The 18,243-nt window shown below is 41.0% G+C and overlaps 1 long non-coding RNA gene across 1 annotated transcript in view; it reads left to right on the top strand.

Moving 5' to 3' along the window:
* The first annotated feature begins 13,481 nt into the window (after nt 1–13,481).
* Nucleotides 13,482–18,243, top strand: part of LOC140706704 (uncharacterized) — a 56,739-nt gene continuing 51,977 nt past the window's right edge. The window contains exon 1 of the long non-coding RNA XR_012086522.2: nt 13,482–13,590. This is a non-coding gene — a long non-coding RNA (uncharacterized LOC140706704). The remainder of the gene's footprint in view (nt 13,591–18,243) is intronic.

The raw sequence follows: 18,243 nt of genomic DNA, 5'->3' as shown, positions 1-18,243 counted from the left end.
ACAATATTGTGCCCGCATTCCCAAGAGGAAAAAAAAGGTGCCAAGCTTTACATAGCAATGGGCAGCCTGAATGTTGATCATATCAAGCGCAACAGTCAAGATGGTCTACACCAGCCATTCTCAACCTTTTTTTGACCAGGGCCATAAACACAATATGAAAGAAATACAGGCTGAACCAAAATTGTATAAGTTGCATAATGAACCTTACAAGGTGGTGTGTGAAGGATTGTTTCCAGTCGGTGGCCCCCTTCAAATGTTTCAGGGCATGTTGTCTCTTGTTGAGAATGGCTGCTCTACAGGTGACCCTCTTGTGCTCACTACCATTCAGAAAGTGACACCAAGCAAGGGATAATCCCAGAGTATGACTCCCTTTTTCATCACTTCTCACCCAAACACAAAGCAATTGTCAGGACTGGTTTTTGACAACTGTGAATGGTAGTATAATTTTTTGTTTCAGTTGCCCCCATTTTTAGAATTGCCTTGTGGAATGTTGATTTGCGCTGCTGCATAACAACACAGTCGCACTACAGTGCAACTATAATAATACAGCAATTACTGCTATAACAACTCCAAGCATGAAAAAGTTGGAAGGAATGCTGGCTGTTTGAAAGTAGACTTTTTCTTGTTAATGAAAATGATTGAAATTGCTTGACTGGTCTATTGAGGAATTAGAAAGCACATATTCAGTCACTTTGTCTTTTTAAGACAGTTTGCCATTATTAGCAGACACAGATCAATGAGCCTTACAGAAAAATTCCATCTACTGTACTTCTGGCACCTACCAAGAGAATTTTTGTTAACCTCATATTTTCTATGGCAAAATGAGTACCTCTTAATGATTTTTTTCCCTGCCGGTAGATAGGAAAGAAAATAAGCATTGGAAGGGGGGGGGGAAAGGATGGCATGTCAAGGAGCTTCAATCACAATAATTGGAAGTAGGGGGGCAAATAACCTTGGAAAACATCTCAATGTAAACAAGATGTTGACTCTCAAGTAGGTAGAATGATTCGTCCTCCATGATTCACTTTCCTCCAACTATTTACATTGTTAAGTATTTACTATTGTTTCTCTTCAAATGAAAGGCCTATTTGTGCAGCAGCAACAACTCCCATCAACCTGATCATTGGTCATGTTAGCTGGGGCTAATAGGAACTGGAGTTCAATAACACCTGGAGGACTATTGATTCCCTTCCTATGCTAGAAAGCATATGAAGATGACCTAATTTCGAATCAGAACCTGCAGCTTTCTGACCCAGTGCCATCTACTTGGGCAGAGATGGACAGAGATTCTCCAGGGTCTTGGCTTGACAGAGGTTCAGCAAGGGCTTTTCAACAGAGATCATGTCAGAATTTCACCTCAAATTTTGGGCTTTATGTTCTTTTATATTGTTCAGTAGCCTAGGTATCTGGCTGTGGAACCAGAGGTAAGGACAGCTGTCCTCTGACCTGAATTCTTTCATATGTAGATATACGCAGGAAAGAGCGCACCTATACAGACTGTGAAGTGTTAGATCAAAGCCCTTTTTGATTTGCCTTTTGGCCAGGAGATCAGAAATAAACAAAGGGCTGAAAACTAAGTACTGAGGCAAGAGCCTAACAAAAGGGAAGTTAGTGGACTCCTGCCTGCCCAGCCAGAGAGATGTGACCACTACAGATGATTGCTTCTTCAGTTGGCACTTACTTAGGTGTTGTGGATTGATTCTGAGGTTTACACACAAATTCTAGACCATATGTGGGCAGTTTTGGGAGGACTGTAGGCTAAACCTTCACTTGCCAGTACCTGCCACAGACTTCACTAGACTTGGAAGTGGGCCCAAATGGCCCAAATGTGCCTTTTGTTAAAATTGAAAACTGGAAGTGACTACATATCCATTCCCAGGTTTGATTAAGGGGCTGGAGGAACTGCCAAAACTGCTGTTCCTGGAGGCCTGCAGAGGTAGAAATGACACATTCCACGTAAAGAAAAAAAGAAAAAAAGAGAGAGAGAAAAAAAACCTCACCAGGGTCTGTAAAATGGCCTGGTGAGAGGCTAGCTGTCACTCAGAGGCTGGCCTTTGCCCACCCTTGATCTACACACTGCACACAATCTCCTCCTCCTCTGCATAACTCTCTGCAATCATTGTGGTGGTTGCTGGATGATATCCCAGCACATGTGATGGGACAATGCTTATTGACTCCAAATGGGAGCCTGGCCACTGTGCACAGGCTGTTTCTGTGTGCCAGCTGTTTCTCTACTGAGACACTGCCACAGCGGAAACGTCAACCACCGCCCTTTGCCAGAGACCATATCTGAGTCAAGCTGGGGAACTGGGCCAGCTGCTTCCTAGCTGTGTCATTTGCAAGGCTGCCCGAAGTAGGGAGGGAGTAAGAGGCCCCTTGTGGATTGCCACCCCTCTTGTTCTCCTTCCTAAATTGGATGCCTTGCTCGGCTTCATGCAAAGTGACCCCAGTTTATTGCAAAGAGCTGCACATTTCTTATCTTTTCCACAACCTTAATTGGTGGGAAGAATCGAGTTATACTTTGGGCACACAATAAGAAGACAAGACTCAATAGAAGAGGAAATAATGCTCGGAAAAATTGATGGCAGCAGGACAAGAAGGGGCCCTAATATGAGATGAATTGACTCAATAAAGGAAGCCACAGCGTTGAGTTTGAAAGACCTGAGCAGCACTGTTAGCAATAGGATTTTAGAGGCACATTGCAATAACAATTCAGAGCAATTTCTGGCTAAGACTACTTGTTACACTGACCTATGGAAATTCATCAGACTCCAGAAGCCCACTGCAAACATGGTGTGTGTGTGTGTGTGTATGTGTGTACATTTGGAGCATTCTGTTGATGCACATCAACAGTTCAGTTTTAAGTGCATTTTGGCAACTGAGCTTTCTTGTAGCCGTGAGCTTGAGCCTAACATTGTAAGACAAGTTTCACAACTTGTCAGACAATGAGACAAAATCCTACAGGGCATTATTCAGCAGAAACTGGCCTCTGGCTACAGAAGATGCAACAACATTTGAGAGGAGATTGCTTTTTCTTTTCTTTCCCTTTTTCTTCTTATGTATTTCAGCTGCAACTCTCCCCCACAATTGACTTGTACAGTGAGAAGAGTAGGGCTTATGTTGGAGGCCTCCTGTAGTTGATATTGTAGCCCACCATATCCTTAGGTCCTGGGGAAGGTACGAATGTCTCAAAACTGGCCATTATGGAAGACAGTTGTAACTGAATCATACATTGGCTTAAACCAGCCTTCCCTAAATCTCTGGCCTCCCCCTCTGCTGCCACCACAACTCTGTTGGATTATAATTTATATAATCCCCAAACTAGTTGTAACTGAAGACAGCTGGAGAGTAGAATATGGGGAAAATACTGATCCTTACAATTCCCAGAATGCCATGGAATATGGAATTTGTTTTTTAAATTTATTAATAAGTTACAATCCTCTAGTAACATAACAAAAAAGAAAAAAGTAATAATTGCCTATAAATACAGTTACACTTCCAATAATTTTCTTATCTATAGTATACTAATAATATTTAAACTTTTATATATGTTCTACTTCTAACCCTACAGTTATTCAAACTAACCAGCATTTCAGCCCATTTTCCAATTGGTCTCCTGCACCAGAGGCCAACAAGGGATTCCATACTTCTGTACATTTATCTTGTTTTATTCCACCTCTATAGAGTTTAATGCGATAGGTCAGTTTTTCTATCAGAGCCAGTCTCCACATTCTATTCTGAAATCTTTGCAAGGACAAGTCCTGAGCATCCTTCCAGTGTTGGACAATTTCATTACGGGCTCCTCCTGATATAATCGTAATTAGTTCTTTATTCGCAATGTTTTTGTTCCCTCCTGTAAATAATGAAAAAAAGTAGCAAATTTTTATTTGAGATTATTTTTTATTTTGTTATTCTTTCCAACCACTTAATTACCCCAGACCAGAACATTTCCACTCTTGGGCATGTTAACCACGAAGGTTCCAGAGTTCCTTTATTCCTGCACTTCCTCCATCACATGTCTGATATTGCTTTATTTATTCTATTTAATTTTCCAGGGTATAAGTGTCATCAGTGCACTATTCCAAACACTGTGTTTTTTTAGCTGGAGATGAAACTGATTTGTAAGGTTGAGCGGTCCATATTATTTTCCATGTGTTTTCTAATATTTCAGTTTTTAATTTTTTTCTCCCAAGCTATCTTGGATCCCATATTGTCTCTGAATTGTTTATCGATAATACTTTTATAAATTGCTGAAATTAACCCTGATTTCCTTTTATTCCCTCGTTTCGTTTCGTTTAGTCGTTTAGTCGTGTCCGACTCTTCGTGACCCCATGGACCAGAGCACGCCAGGCCCTCCTGTCTTCTACTGCCTCCCGGAGTTGTGTCAAATTCATGTTGGTTGCTTCGCAGACACTGTCCAGCCATCTCATCCTTGGTTGTCCCCTTCTCCTCTTGCCATCACACTTTCCCAACATCAGGGCCTTTTCCAGGGAGTCTTTTCTTCTCATTAGATGGCCAAAGTACTGGAGCCTCAGCTTCAGGATCTGTCCTTCCAGTGAGCACTCAGGGTTGATTTCCTTTAGAATTGATAGGTTTGTTCTCCTTGCAGTCCAGGGGATTCTCAAGAGTCTCCTCCAGCACCACAATTCAAAGGCATCAATTCGTCTGCGGTCTGCTTTCTTTATGGTCCAGCTCTCACTTCCATACATCACGACAGGAAAAACCATAGCTTTGACTATTCGGACTTTTGTTGGCAAGGTGATGTCTCTGCTTTTTAACATGCTGTCAAGATTTATCATCGCTTTCCTCCCAAGAAGCAGGCGTCTTTTAATTTCGTGGCTGCTGTCTCCATCTGCAGTGATCATGGAGCCCAGGAAAATAAAATCTGTCACTGCCTCCATATCTTCCCCTTCTATTTCCCAGGAGGTAATGGGACCAGTGGCCATGATCTTAGTTTTTTTGATGTTGAGTTTCAGACCGTTTTTTGCACTCTCTTCTTTCACCATTACAAGGTTCTTTAATTCCTCCTCACTTTCTGCCATCAGAGTGGTGTCATCTGCATATCGGAGGTTGTTGATATTTCTTCCGGCAATCTTAATTCCAGCTTGGGATTCCTCCAGTCCAGCCTTCCGCATGATGTATTCTGCATATAAGTTGAATAAGCTGGGAGACAATATATAGCCTTGTCGTACTCCTTTCCCAATTTTGAACCAATCAGTTGTTCCATATCCAGTTCTAACTGTTGCTTCCTGTCCCACATATAGGTTTCTCAGTAGATAGATAAGGTGGTCAGGCACGCCCATTTCTTTAAGAACTTGCCATAGTTTGTTGTGGTCCACACAGTCAAAGGCTTTTGCATAGTCAATGAAGCAGAAGTAGATGTTTTTCTGGAACTCTCTGGCTTTCTCCATAATCCAGCGCAAGTTAGCAATTTGGTCTCGAGTGCCTCTGCCTCTTCGGAATCCAGCTTGTACTTCTGGGAGTTCTCGGTCCACATACTGCTGAAGCCTACCTATCTGTATACAATATTTCTCTATTTCTGTTAATGGTCTATTTGAGCCTGGTGTTTTATGCAGTTGAGTTGCCAAATTTCTGATTTGGGTTATCTGATACCAATTAGTTGCTATGAACCTAGTTTTATCCTGGAGCTGTCTGATTGTAATAGGTTTTCCTTGTTTAAACAAGTCTCTTATTCTATACATTCTTCTCTCTTCCCATTGTTTAAATTATGTGTATTTATCTTGAAATTTAAATGTAGGGTGTTCTAATATAGGACATAATGGAGATATAGGGGAAGCAAAGATTGTCATATATTTCCTCCATATCTGGAGTAATTCTTTAGTAAAAGGATTCTGTATTTGTTTCTCATTTGTCGAGATTCTTTCTTTATATAAATATACATCCAATGACTTTCCTTGTTCTTTTCTCTCCATTTTTCCCCATTCAGGAATCTCACAATCTTGTATGATTACTTGAGCCATTTGAAAAGCTTTGTAATATTTTAGTAAATATGATATTGCTATCCCTCCACTTCTACTTGAGTCATACTTCACTATGTTTATAAATCTCGTGGATTTACTTTTTCCTGCAATAAATGTTTCCACTATGTTTTGCCATTGTTTTATCTTTTTTTTGTTTCCAATTGTAGAGGGATATTTTGAAATAGAAGTTTTGGTAGGATATGAGCTTTTACTATTGCAATTCTTCCTGGTCAATGGAATTTGTGGGACTATATTTAAAACACACACACACACACACACACACACACACAGAGAGAGAGAGAGAGAGAGAGAGAGAGAGAGAGAGAGAGAGAGAGAGAGAGAGAGAGAGAGATCCCTTTCCCACCTCTGTTGGATAGCACTGGGTTTTTCAGCTTCAGGAATGTGTATATGGTGAATCTCAGATGGAAAGGTTCATAATAACAGAACACTAAGAATATCTCTTTGTATGTCTTTTTTTCTCTTTTCTTATCTTATAAATCTGGCTTAAAATGTCAGCTTCACACCTCACTCTTGAACTAAAAAAGGTACATGGATTTTTTCCCCATGAGATCTCAGAAAAGAACAGGCCATTATCCACTGGATATTGTACTTTTTCTAGGCATGAGGACTAGTGCCCCCAGAGCAACACAGAACACTAAGGACCTCATCCCACTCTATGGGATGCAGTCATGGCAATCAAAATGATGTCAAACTGGTACAACTGTGGGTGTGACTAGTCTAGGAAGTTGTCCGAGACTGGACTGGGCTAAACAGGGTTGTCTGAAAGTGCAGTCTGAGATTTAGAATGACCCTTGCATCCACACACAAGGTTTCGGGACAGGAAGGCACACCACACCACAAAGCTCATTTCTTCCTCTCATCCTCCATGCCTCCACATCCTCTCCAATCTTCCACTCTGGGGGGAAAAGGAGAAAGCTGAATTTTTAATTTTTTAAAAAATTAGTATCATTGCATTGGATTTCTATCAAAATGAAGCAACTGGATTTTTAAAGAAAAAGAGAGAGAGAGAGAGAGAGAGAGAGAGAGAGAGAGAGAGAGAGAGAAATCCATTTCCACTTCCTCTTATGTCTCCCCTCCCTGGGGAGTGGAGGAAAGCTGGATTTTATTTTATTGTTTAAATTTATTGCTAGGTGAAGGAATGAAAGCACTTTCTTTACTACGGTCAAAGACCAGCACCAAACAAATAATACAAGAGTGAACAGAATGGAAACGTGGAACATACTCTATGTCAAGTGCTGCACATAGTATATAAAATGTATATCATCAATATCCAAAAAAAAGAGGAAGAAAAAGAATCACTGTTACAAGAGAACTGCAGCAAACTGTGGCAATCTGTACAAAATCAGGCCACTTTATTGGTAATATGGAAGACCTGGTTTTGTTAAGTGATATATCACTGCATTGGCTTGCAACAAAATGAAGTGACACGGGAACTGGATTATAAAGAAAAAGAGGATAAAAGGGAAAGAAAGAAAATTCACCGCCACCTCCTCTTCTCTCTCACCCTCTGTGAGGAGAAGGGAAAGGTGGAACTTTTATTTAAAAAAAAGATTCATAAATAACATATCATTTCATTAGCTTGCCATTCAGTGACATGGCACTGAATTGCTGGGGCAAACACTGGCCAGGGCTGCTTTGGTTCAGTATTGGTGACCACACATGCCAGAAACTGAAGTAAAATGGAGCAATCCCACCCATGCTTAAAAAAAATCCTAATGGGACCCAGAAAGGTGAAGTCAGACATGGTTGAGGGTCAGGCTGGTTCACAACATGGTGACAATGCGGTCATGGAAAAATGGAGCAGACCAGTCCATTCTCAAAGTAGATCAAAATGTGAGATAAAGTGTTGTTTTATTGCATCCTGTGTATTATAGATACATTCTTAGCCATACTTCAAGGAGCCCCACAAAAATATCAGTGGAACATTGGTTAGTCACTAACTTAGTGAAGTTGAAGGTTTCAATGAGGCTTATGTGCAATTAAATTGTTTTGGCTTTCTGCCCTCTTAATCTCCATCTGGATCATTCCAAATCTAAAATAGGCTGTACCAATGAAATACCATCACAGTGTTGTTTGTGTCATCAGAATATTTTTAAAAAATACAGAGAGAGAGAGAGAGAGAGAGAGAGAGAGAGAGAGAGAGAGAGAGAGAGAGAATTTTGAAATAGGCAGAAGGCATAAGATTTAAAAAAATCTCCTTCCAGAATAGGAAGGATAAAGAAATCATGAATATTTCAGTTCCCACAATGAGATGAAGAACATTTCCTGTTGAATCTGTATCAAATTATTGAGAAAGATTTCAGAATGTATTTAACATAATGTTCTATGGCTCAGCAACCGTAGTCTTTCAGATTCCCTACTTTTATACCTGAAAATCCACGATTTCTTTTCTTTCCTCTGGTTAAGGCCTAAAGTTGTGTTCAGGATGAGAGTCTACTATTAATATTGTCACACAATACCTGGCTCTGAATTGCAACAAGACATTTTATTAATCTTTTCAGATACCTACCAGCAAACCTGTTTAGTTTAATGAGAGAGTGAAAATGTTGGCTTCTTATCTGGAAGAGTGCAGGAATAAAATCTGTCTAATAGAACTAAATGTGGCCACTTGTACATGATCCAAGAGTGTTTAAATGGATGTCAAAAAAACAGAAAAACCTTCATCCAAAAATATTTTATACTTGATGCTGCATGTAAAGAAAGACTAGGCCTAAAACTAGCTGTGTCAGTGAGCACTGAGGATTCAGTCTTATACCTGTAAATCAAAATCCACTGGGAGATATTTATGGAAAGAATTCTGTGGAGCTGACAAAGGATTAAAGCAACCAAATTTCTGGTGCTGTGAGTTGCATTTACCTCCAACTACTGAAAAAGGAAAAAAGAGAAAAAAAAAACCTGTTTTCTACTTAGAGCTAAAGCTTTATAGTCCAATCACCTTTGTGTGTGTGTATGTGTATATGTGTAGTGATTAAGTGTGTGTACACAGGCAGTATAGTTACATACATAAACAGCATTGACATGTGATGCTGACAGTCCCAGATGAATTTCATGGATGTCCAAAAATAGATATTGATTTTCCTGCTCTTCAGATGTACAGAAGCTAATACTGACAATCATATTTACTGACTGTCAGCATTCACAAATCCAATGTATTTCTAAGTTTTTGAAGGCCCTCAAAATATGTCTAGGACTGTTGTCAGCATGTTCACATGTGAATAGCAACACTCGCCAAATTTCAGGTATTTACTACTTTGTATCAGAATGTAGGAAAACTCTTATTTTTATAAAGTACTGCTTTGACACTTTGGATATCCATGAGAAGTCTGTAAAGTTCCCTAAGCAATATGGGATCAATGGCTTACTTGTTGCCTCACTTACAAAAAGCAGGTGCTGAGGGCATATGAGAAATTTGCACTCTGAGATACTTTTAAAAATAGATTTATTGTCATGCACACATTTCAAAATGCAAGTCCAAAAAGGTGTACAGGGCTGAAATGTGCTCTAAACATTGTAATCAGTGATCACATGCATTTAAAATGCATAGAACTGGGTCAGAGTAATGCAGAAAGATGCACAGATTTAGAAAAACACAACACAAAAGCAAGGCACAAACATATTTTTGTTCCTGGAAGGAAACAATACACGGAATAAAGCTTGTTATTGAAATGAATTATGATAAACAGTAATCAAATTTTTAGGATGGCTGCCCCTACACCGCATGTAAAGAAAGCTGCAGTAAAGTATTTAGGCAATGCAGAAACCATGACTAGCTTCAGCATCCCACTTCTCAGTTGTGGTGGGAAACGCCTTTTCTCTCAGGAGTAATATAGTTCTGGCAGATGTCTAATATTGCTGTGCATATTCCACTCTGCATTCGGTCTTGTTTTCCTCTCTCCCTTTCCATCCATTTGGTGCAAAATGTTGCATATCTAGGTGTACAGTACAGTTGGTTCAGGACTTGATCTCACTGACAAATCAGAACAAGTTCAGAGGAGGGAAATAAGGATGATCATCAAGGGGAAACCAAGTCTTATGAGGAAAGACTGAAAGAACTCAACATGTTTAACCTTGAGAAAAGAAGACTGAGGGGAAACATCATAGCACTTTTCAAATACTTGAAAGGCTGTGGTACAGAGGAAAGTCAGGGTCTCTCCTTGATTATCTCAGAGTGCAGGATAATCAATGGGCTCAAATTACAGGAGGCCAGATATCAGTTGACTATCAGGAAAAACTTCTTAACTGTTAAAGCGGTATGACAATGGAACCAATTACCTTGGGAGGTGGGGAGTGCTCCAACACTGGAGGCATTCAAGAGAAATTTAGGCAATCACCTGGCAGATGTCCTTTGATTTATATTCCTATATTTAGCAGGGGGTTGAACTTGATGGCCTTATAGGCCCCTCCAGCTTCATTATTCTATTATTCTAGGAATAAGAACCACTGCTGAATCAGGTTCTGCTAAAAAAAAAGAGAGGTTTAAAATAAGGTGTTTCCATGATGTTAAAGGAAGCACAGATTATTTTGCCAGGATAGTGTATTTTCTGTTTGGAAAGTGACATACTCTTCCACCAGAGGGTCACTTATTTTAGCACACATGTGAAACGCGGTTTATATCAATAATGTTCTCTGTTGCTGTAAACTACATCTTTATGTAACCAGCGGAGGTGGTGGGAGAGGCAGAAACAGCAAGAAGAGTGGCAGCTGGGGGGGGGGCGAAGGGAGGGACAGAGGGGTGCAGGGAGACTGAGAGGAAGCAGAGGATGCAGCCAGTCCTTCTCTCACAGCTACTCCTCACTTCCGCTATAGGTTATTTCCTTCCTTGGCAAGTAACCTCTCTGGTCCGTTTCAGCCCCTGCCTCCCCATTTGCCTGGGCTGTGTGCACTCTGACTGGCGATTCAAACACCACATGATGTCACACAACCCAGAATCAATTTTTACACCAACACATATGTAGAACTATTAAGAAAAGTTCAGGATAGTGTCTGCATATATGATAAAAGAAGATGGTACCCAAACCCCTTGTTGAGGTGTGTGTGCGTGTGCGTGTGCATGTGAGACAGAGAGAGAGAGAGAGAGAGGGTGCTCACTCAACTTTTCTCATTCAAAAAGAGAGAGTGGAGGGAATGATATCCAGTGATTTTAACCAATCACATACATCAGCTTATTTTGAAAAAAAAAAAGGAATTGGAATAATGCATGAGGTCTCCTCTCCTTCTGACACACACTTTGATTTGCTGTTGTCATTTTTACAATGTTTATACACTATAAACATGAGCTAAACTTGTCTTTTCTTGGGCATAGTTGGCTGGCTGGCTGATGATAATTAACATTTCATTGAGGTAGATAAGGCAGTGCTCAGGCATGAGTGGGGAGAATGTCTCCTCTCTGTTTCCTACAAAACAGGAAGAATCCAGAAGGTTATGCCAGCTGTTACTAGTACAAGCCTTGCTTTAAAAAAAATGTTCAGCTTTCAGGCAAGCTTCAGACAGCATTCCCCTTACATTTGTCCCAAGATCTCCTATGAGAACATCTTTGTGACATTTAACAAGTGGAGCAGCTATGGGGGCTTGGGACTATGGCAGAAGTTATACAAAGAAAACCCTAAAAATGATACAGCTACAGATATAATCCTCCCCCCAAAAGTGTATCCTATCCTGTGTAGTTGGAGTGTGTCTTTAATGTACCCGTGTATGTTTAAAGGAATGCCACATTTAGGCTTCTGGGTCAACAAACACCGTCCTCTGCCCCTCTGCCCCATGGGCACTCCTGTCAGGAGATCAGAGTCAAGAGATAAAGAAAGGAGAATGAAGAAGAATGTTGGGTCAAAGGATAAACTAAGAGATGGGGCAAAGACCAAGGTAGATATCTAGACTGAAGAACAACTAAGAAATGTAGGAACACACTGAAGCTCAGGAAGGTCATATTGCTCTCTAAGTTCTTATCAGTATCTTCTTGTCCAGGATCTGATCTCCTGACAGGAATATCCAGGAGATGGACTGGTCAGGACAGAACCTGGGCCACCTGAGTGCCATTTTAGCTGGGGCTGATAAATTCCCACATGCCAATGGATCCAGAGGATACCATAGCTATGCACCTGAAAACCCCAACTGAGAAAGATACCTCCCAGGATCCATTGTGACAAGACTCTATAGTAGCAGTGGAAAACCACTAATTCTCCAAATGTTTTGTCCACAGTACTCTTCAGCCCCACTAAGCATTGCCAAGTGAGGGATTGTGGGAGTTGTCACCTGAAACATCTAGAAGGTCAAAGGTTCCCCTACAGCCTGAAGTAACTTGCTTTCAAATATTTTGGGTTCAGACCTGGAATTTTTCTGGGGAATACATTGGGAACTTGCATTGGCTTCTTAGTTTTATTACTGCTGTCTCTGCCTTATCAGACTACTTCATCTTGTGTCTCTTTGATCATTTCATTCTTAATTTTTTGCCCCAGGAATTTTTTGGGAACCCCACATTTCAGAATCTGGCCAACAATTAACACCTTCTACCTTGACTTGTTATAGGTGTGCTTCATGGTCCACTTTTGCTGACATTCCACCAGCTGGATCCTGTAGATAGTCTCAGTGGGTTTGGTGCCTTTCTACGTATGAGTGCTAGTAGGGCTAAATATTTAAGCCATCTGTTGTTTCTGCATGGTGTGGAATCAAATAATATAGAAATCGTTGGTTGTTGTGGGTTTTTCGGGCTCTTTGGCCATGTTCTGAAGGTTGTTCTTCCTAACGTTTTGCCAGTCTCTGTGGCTGATGTCCTCTGAAGTGCTGTCCTCTGAAGATGCCGGCCACAGAGACTGGCAAAACGTTAGGAAGAACAACGTTCAGAACATGGCCAAAGACCCTGAAAACCCCCCAGCAACCATTAGATCCCAGCCGTGAAAGCCTTCGCAAATACAATATAGAAATCACTTCTGGTCTCCTATAAACATCTTTACCTGCTCTTTTGATTCTGTTTATTAAATTCCACACCCCAGTCTGTTATTTTGTTCTATCAATATATGTATTGTTGGATGATCACCCCCATCCCTACTTTCTGCAGGCTCAAAGCAAGCAAACTCTTTCCTGATTTCACTAGAAGTTCTCTTTTGACTATGTCACTGAGAAGTTTCAGATATCGGAAGTATTTATTTATTTTTTTCCGGCTTTTACCCCGCCCATCTAGATTCAATGAATCTACTCTGGGCGGCTTACATTCTGAACATAAAACAAAATTTGAAATAAACAATATCAGACAACATAGAGATAAGCAAAGACTGAGATGGTAACACATAGGGAATGAAGTAATGGAAGGGGGAGGGGTGAAGGCCTGCTTGAAGAACCAAATCTTCAGCTTGTTCCAAGTCTTCAGCTTGTTAGCACAAGACCTGAATTTTAAAGGAAATGCTACCACTATATACAAAGCCATAGCATTGGAGGCACTAGGACTCACTGAATCCTACACTGTAAATTATTAACTCCACTCTTGGTTATGTTATCTTTCCATCCACCAACAAAACTTCTTGTAAATATTTTGAAAGAGCACTGCTCTGATGCAAGTTTGATGCCACTCAGATATACTATAGCCTCCTGGCAAAAGGTAAGTAGATTCATTTGCTTTACTAAGTAGAATCAGTTTATTATTCCTTATTTAAACTTTATTAATTAAAAATATTTTAAGCAATATTTTGCAAAAGCTTGGATTAAACCATATTTAGTTAAATGTGATCCAATTTATAAAAGAACACAAAATAAAAAAATAAAAAATGCCTTGTATTCTAAGGAAGTACATAAAAAGTAGGGAGGGCAGGGGAAGTGGGGGAGAGAGAGAGAAGGTGCCTACCTAATAAATATTATTTTTAGTTTCTGGCTTTTTGTTCTGAAACCCAGAGAAGAACCTGGTTAGTCTGCTGACCACAGGCAATGGATCTGTATACATGCCTAGTATGCCTAGTACATATGCATACTAGGTGGTATGTATGCTCTGTACCATCTTCTGCCTTGGAGAATAAGGCTTGGTCCAGCTAAGATAAAGGTACTGTTGGTTGGAGGTACTGTTCTTAAAGGAACCATTCAGCCTTTTTTAGATTGGCTTGCCTTCCCCAAAGGAGGTATACAGTCTGGTTCTGTCCTTGCTTATGTGACAACTGTGTCTGGCATTGCTTTTGACCAATTTAACCTGATCTGACAGCTGTGTGATTTCCTGCAGAAACTGAATGAAGCCTGAGATGTAAAAACTGAATCAATATAATGTGCTTCACACGACTGTGAAGTGCCTGAAAGTGAAAGCCCAAATGTTTTCCCCATATGGTAGCCAAACAGTCTAGGATTTAGAGTCTTGAGGCTTGTCTACATGGTCTAGAAGGAGTGGACTGGACTGGGCTAAATAGGGTTGGTAAGAGCATTAAGTAGCATTCAGAAAAGGACATTGGCTATTTAAATTCCACAGCCTCCTATTGGGTGGGTGAGGAGGGAGAGAAGGAAGAAGGGACATTGGTGGGAGAATTGCCTTTACAGTGGAGGTCAATCAATAGTTGAATGAACTGGGTTTCACCCACACTTCAATGCATTATTTTTCCTGTGCTCATGTCCCCCCCCCCATCCAGAGACACAATTATGTAAAAATGCTTTAAAATGTTTGGATACAATTTATATCAGATGGGCTACAAATCAGCTCAGAGTAAATATGTTGTGATTTGTCAAATAATTTGCATCAGTACCTTACTAAAGATGGGTACAAACCTTGGTTTAGAGGTTCATGCTGGTTTGTATGCACCTGTCGTTCTGTTCTCCTGCCTTCCTGGCTGGATCTCCCACTCCTCAGCTAATGCACTCTCCTCTCCTCCTCCTCTTTGGCTGTTTAACCAGTCTCCGGCAGGATCACGGGCTTCCCTGCCCCACCTCTTTGGCTAATCGCTCATTTAGATGAGGAAGCAAGACAAGCAAACCCCTGCTCCTGCCAAGGACTGGTCAAACAGCCAAAGAGGAGGAGGGGACCACACTTTGATTGGTTATTGCCCAGGGAGGCGGGAGAAGAGAACGCATCGTACCTGTGGTGCTGAGCGTACAAACTGTCACTAACCTCTGAACTAAGGTTTGTGCCCACCGCTGTGCCTTACGCTTACATATTCTTTGAGCTATAGATTAGAGATGGGGGTACAGTGGTGCCTCACTTAGCAATGTTAATTCGTTCTGAAAAAATCACTGCTAAGCGATTTCATTGCTAAGCGAAACGCGGTTTCCCATTGAAATGCATTGAAAACTGGATAATCTATTCCAATAGCAATGAATTGCCGTCCTTAAGTGAAAATCGCCATAGGAAACATCGCTAAGTGAAACGCGGTTCCCCAATTGAAATGCATTGAAACCTATTCAATGCATCTCAATGGGGGAAAAAAATACAACAACAAATTTAAAAAGAGTCAGAACAAAGTCAAATTTGGTTAACAAAGGGTTTATTAAGTGCACTTTATGATTTCAAACATTTTAAACAGTAAACTTTAACTTTATAAATAACAGAAAAACATTTTAAAAACAGCAAACATGAGGCTGTTTAAACCACTGTTAAGCAAAACAGGGGACCCAAAATTTAATCGCTATGCGAAGCATGGTCCCAACCATTGCTAAGCGAAAATCGCCCGTACGGACCATCGCTAAACGAAGTGCAAAAAACACTCCCAAAAAGTTGTCGCTAAGTAATTTCATCGCTAAACGGAGCACCCGTTAAGCGAGGCACCACTGTATTTGTATACAAATACCTCTGCACAGCTGGATGTAACAAGGGGCTGGCAGCCTGGGGCTGGACAGTCCACTCACACATCTGCAGCTGCCACTGGCTCTGCTCTCGCTTCCAATCACTCCAGAGCTCACGGTTGGCTATCCACTCGTCAGCCTGACAGGGAGACTTGTCCTCCCTCCTTCTGCCAGGAGTGGATAGTCGACTGCAAGCTCCAAAGTGATTGGAAGGAAGAGTGGAGCTGGCAGCGGCAGCGCATGTGTGAGTGGACGGTCCAGTCCCAGGGGCCCAGATCCTTGTTATGTCCAACTGTGTAGGTGTAGTTGTATACCCTGACAGTGATCTGTTTTAGATCACCAGAGTGGACTCTCCCAAAAGTGTTCATTTACTGTTCTCTGAACAGAACATCTGATACTTTCCAAAATTCTAAGGTAAGACATGGAAGATCCTCATGAGTCACATAATCAAAGTTCATTGATTCCAGGATGAAAGCCATGAGTAATCATACAAAACAAAAAACAAAAAACTAAAAGCAAAAACAGTAACCAAAAAACCTCCACACTATCAAGAAGAAAGAACTGCAGAAGAGATCAGTAAGCAAATTCAAACAAAATTGCTACCCAAGCTTCATCCTAGCTTTATACAGCTATTTTCTCAAAGGTTGGATAAACCTTGAGAAAAATTGCTGGAATATTGGAAAGTCTTGGGGTCCAGGTCCCTAGTCCAAGTTTGAGTCTTTGGTACCAAGCCCCCACATCTGAGTACCTATTAAAAACAAGCTTTTCCCCCCAGAAAAAAGGGGATGGGTGGATTCCAAATTGTGAGCTGATTCACCGGTGTGACTTAAGCCTGACTTGAGAGTGTGTCCCAAGAATCAAGTCCTCATCTCTGCAAAGTTGTTACCCAAGCTTCACCTTAGCTTTATATGGACATTTTCTCAAAGGCTGGATAAACCTTAAGAAACTTTGTTCCCAAAAGAACCTTCTTATGTCCTTTCCTCAGTATTCATGACACAAATGGACCTCTTTGTAGTTTTATCTAATCTTGTTCTGCTTTTTCTCCGCTTTTTTCCCCTCACAAAATTGATGTTCTTCAGGCAGACAACTGTTACTTAGCTTATTGGCAGACTTGCTGTGATACATCCAGAGAAATGAATTTGAAATAATAGTTACAAAGAATATATTTTGATGCTGAGAGTGTAGAAATCTGAAATGTACATATATTTCAATTTCATCATGCACAAAGTATAATTCAAAATCTAGGAAAAATATCATTTCACATCATTACTTTGTTTAAACATTGACACTTTACATTTCATCTCTAACAAATGCCCTCAGCAGCATCCTAGCAGACTAATCCTTCTTCATTTCAGCATTAACAACATATCTCAACATCCCTTTGAGTTGGCTTGTTTTACATACTTTTTGTGTCAGTCAAATGTAAACCTTCTTGAACTCCAATAAAAAAGAATGTGAAATGCAGTATGTCATCTCCTCTAAAATGTTTCCTCCCGAAATGAATATTAACAGGTGCCATCATCAAGCAATGAGTTTATATGTCTTTCTTCTTGCATCAATATTTCTCAACACTCTCCTGCTCTGAATGCAAAGCAATCTGAAGACTTAAGAACCTGTCTTACTGTGAGTCAGATTTTGACTCCTCTACTTCAGCATTGTCTCCAGTAGTGCCTAGCTCAACACAAGGGGCTGCAAAAATATCTTGTTACATTTCTCTGAATCCATTTTTCTGTTATCCTTGTACTACATCAAGGTGGTACTTTTTTGCATTGGCATTTCTATAAAATTTTGTGAAATTTCTCTACTATGTGTATTCATTCATGCGTTCCCCCAATTTAGATATTTCACTCATCTATTAATTTGTGTGTGCTTCTATTTTTGGGGTGCACAGATTTAATCACTTGCACTTTAAAAGGGGGACATTATTTTGAACTCCCCCCACACACAATGCTCTATGAGTCTTACGAACACCCAGATTAGGTCCATTTCATCTTGCAATGAGTCTTAGGACGACCATCAAAATTCTTCTCCAGCTTGAATGTCTCCAGTTGAGTGGCAGCTGATCTCTAGTTTCAGACAGAATTTTTTCTTAGTCTTAGTTAGCTATGGTACCCAGTGTGGTGTAGTGCAGAGGTCGTCAACCCCCGGTCCACGGCCTGGTGCTGGTCTGTAACCTGAGCCGGACTGGGCCGTGGAGACAGACCTCCTGCCCCTACCTGCATGCACTCCCCTCCCCACAGCTGCTTTGTGCATGTGTGCACATGCCAGTGCCAGCATAACCGCTCCCCCACCCCTTCATGCATGTGCCTGAGTGCCCATGCAAAGGGGTGGGCGGGCACACTGGTGGGCTTGCAGGAGCTCTGGAACATGTATGAAGGAGTGGGGGAGTGCTCACACTGGTGCTGGTGGGTGCGTGCGTGCTCCCCCATCACTTCATGCATGGGCGTGAGAGAGAGCACTCACGCGAGTGTGGGGGTGTGTGCCCCACCTTCCTCAGAGG

The sequence above is a fragment of the Pogona vitticeps genome, chromosome 4, assembly GCF_051106095.1.
Source record: "Pogona vitticeps strain Pit_001003342236 chromosome 4, PviZW2.1, whole genome shotgun sequence".
Lineage (NCBI taxonomy): Eukaryota > Metazoa > Chordata > Lepidosauria > Squamata > Agamidae > Pogona > Pogona vitticeps.
This window is presented reverse-complemented; position numbering and strand designations above follow the sequence as displayed.